Below are 3314 nucleotides of genomic sequence, written 5' to 3'. Positions count from 1 at the left end.
GTTAAATCTTTGTGTCATATGATGTGAATCTGTTCGCTTGTATCATTTTGTTCTAACAATCTTTTTATGGGTGATGTGTTGTCCTAGGATTATACTAAAAGTGTCAACGCCTAAAAACGATATTATGTAAATTGTTCATATGGTGGGCGTATTGTATATTCTCAGAATGTGTTTCAAGAAGATAAATGTGAGCATTAATATTTTATGAGTATTGCATATGTTCTAAGTGAGACTCTTGAATGGATCACCATCAATTGTTTATGCACCAAGACTCTCTGATAGTTATTATCTCCATACTTGAGAGGTCCCTATGATAGAAAGTATATTTGTGTATTAATGGTTTATGTCTACATAGACTTTATATCGTAGGTCAGATTCACAATGCGTATTTGAGTATAAAAGATGCTCAAACTTAGAATCAGTGTTTGAGGAATTTATCTTTTTTAATGGAATTTTGGCTATTTTACTGAACTTTGAATAAGAGTTTGATAATTTTCTTGGTTTACTTTGGACTAAAATTTGGCCATTGGGATGTATTTGAGGTCCTTTATCACATGGACTAATCCATATATTGTCATGTGGCAAATAATGAAGCATTACACTTCATTAGGCATAGTGATGGGAAAGAAAACCCTATGATAAAACCTTGGCAAAAGATTTTGTGCACAATCTCACAAATGGCCTTTGAACGAGGATAATAGGTAGGGAGTCGAAATGACCAAACCATCCCCCCCCCCTCCCATTTTACAAATCGTTGGTTCCCCTTGCACTCAGTGCATGAATATCTTCCCCTAAAATCTTGAAGAAAAAGGATGCCCAACCCCTCTCTCTCTCTCTCTCTCCCTCCTTTGGAAATGAGCCCCGACTATGTCCCTTACATCCTAGCCCCCCATTGGAGCCACTATCTCGCTCCAGAAAAGCTAGCGGCCGGCATGCCCAACCCTCTCTTTATGATAAGTTCATTAGTGAGCCCATAAGGAATGTATCTTCATGCTTGTTAGGTTCTCTTATCTTCAAATCATTTTCTTTAGTTTGTCAATTATACTCGAGCATTTTAAGTCCTTGCTATTTTTCTAGCATCATTGAAGTGGCCATTGAATTTGTGTACTTGATGACTTGGTCAAAGTTGACTAATCAACAGTACTTGATCGTCTCTACAAATCTTCTAATCACAGAGATGCTTCATTAGTTCTATTGTTGACCAAGATTTACAAGAGTTATGAAGTCAAAAGGATAGAGTGTTGTGGATGGATCAAGTGAAACTTGCAGTTCTAGATATTACCACATCAACCAGATATCCAAAGGTTCGAATTATCAGCCCAAAACTTCTCTAGAAACAGAATTAGATTTTAAAAGTTTTGGTGGATGGTGACCCACTGATGGAATTCTTAGAAGGTTATATATACCTTTGTTCTACCACATAGAAGGTTGGTGTGATAAATTAGACGAGGGTACAATTGGTTGTATAGGGAATGGTCTAGTTTGCTTACATGGTTAATTTCTGGGTAGCACCTACATGTTAAATTTCATTTCGACACATAATCTTTATCCACCCATCTAATCCTTCTTGTGTGTGGGCAACTAATTTGCTTAGTTGGTTAAGTATTTGTCCCGTTGTAGGACTAATACAATAATTACCACATCTCTTTTTTTCTTATCATCGAGAGTGACAACCTCTTGCTCGTCAACCTGCTCAAAAGGAGATCCTCTTCTTGCCCTTGGAGAATTACATCTATCTACCAAATTACATACATTTAGCTCAATGTTTCACGGCCATTTGCTTCAGACACATACTCCGGGAAGGCAACCATTGGGCGGGGGTGGGATCTGAGAGACTCAACCTTAAGGGGGCAGTAACTAGTTTAGTTGGCAAGACTAGCTGATAGGTTTGACCATTTAAAGTCCGAACGTGGCCAACCTGTTTATAACCACGATTACGAACCCAACCGAACGTAACCCTTCTAACCCGATTGTGTGAAGTGAATTATTTTTTTGGATCATTTTATTCTATTCTATACCTGTTCTACCTAGAGTCTCAAACCATAAACATAAACACTATATTGTAAATTAACTCTTTCGATATTCCCAGAAATGAAGTGTAATTTTTCCTCTACATTTTTATGCTCACTTGCTATTTTGTTTGGAAACATAAAAGCCAAATAATTTTTTGTCTTCAAAAACCAGATCCACATCTCATTCTAAAACAGGTTGAATATTAGATTTCTAACGGGTTTTCTGATAAATCTTGTGCATCTCAGGTGATCCCCTCTACTTATCAACCCACCACTTCTACCCCTCACCCCCGCCAAACACATGACTCTTGTTGTTACAAGCATTGCAGAAAAAGATAAAAATATATTTGGTTGAGTTTTTCCTCACAAAGGCAATTATGTCTTATCTCATACAAATTATTTGTTGCCAAGAAAAAATAGTGAGTTGGCTACAAGAGGACTTCTATTTCAAATAAGAAAGGCAAGAGAAAATGGATGTAAGATGACTATCATATGGAGCCATGAGAGTAGGGGTGTCAACTCGTGGCCCGACTCGACTAAATTGATCAGGATTGACCGTTTATAGATCGGCCTGGCACGGACCGTTTATTAAATGTGTCGGGCTTGAGCCCGGCCCGTTTATAAATATTCGGTCTCGGTTTTGCTACTTGGACCGTCGAGCTCCCGACCGAGACCGACCAAATAACGCCCGACTGAGACCGGCCTATAGTGCACCGACTTGGCCCGACCCTTTAATGATTGTAGAATACCTATTTTACCCCTCAAATTAAAGAATAAAAACTAAAAAGTAAAGACATGTTCACATCTTAAATAATGGTTATATTTGGTATCATTTATTGATTTATTTTCATTTTTTTGGGCTTGCATGAGTGGGCCGGAATATAAGTGCACATTTTAAAGAGGGCCCGTTTAAAAACCGGTTAAAACCCGTTTAACATTAAACATGTCCGTAGCCCGATTAAGGCCCGACTAAAGCCCGATTAAAGTAGCCCGATTATAGCCTGAGGCCGATCGACCGAATATAAAGTGTACCATGCCCTCAATAACTAAGCCCGATTAGTTAAATGGGCGGACACGGTGTAACCTTTGAAAATCTTCAAACCCCATTAAGCCCGATCGAAACCAGACCGACCCAACCGATTGACACCCCTACATGAGAGGACTTATATCACTTTTTCAAGATGTTGATATGATGTATAAAGTTAGTTAATCCCGATAGTTTTGTATGTTTTTATTTTTTAAAAGAAAATCAAAATATTGTAAAGGCAAGTACCCAACTTAGTACGACATTCTAAGGATTAA

This window comes from Macadamia integrifolia, chromosome 1 (genome assembly GCF_013358625.1).
Source record: "Macadamia integrifolia cultivar HAES 741 chromosome 1, SCU_Mint_v3, whole genome shotgun sequence".
Lineage (NCBI taxonomy): Eukaryota > Viridiplantae > Streptophyta > Magnoliopsida > Proteales > Proteaceae > Macadamia > Macadamia integrifolia.
The sequence above is the reverse complement of the archived record's forward strand: the minus strand, read 5'-3'. Positions refer to the sequence as shown.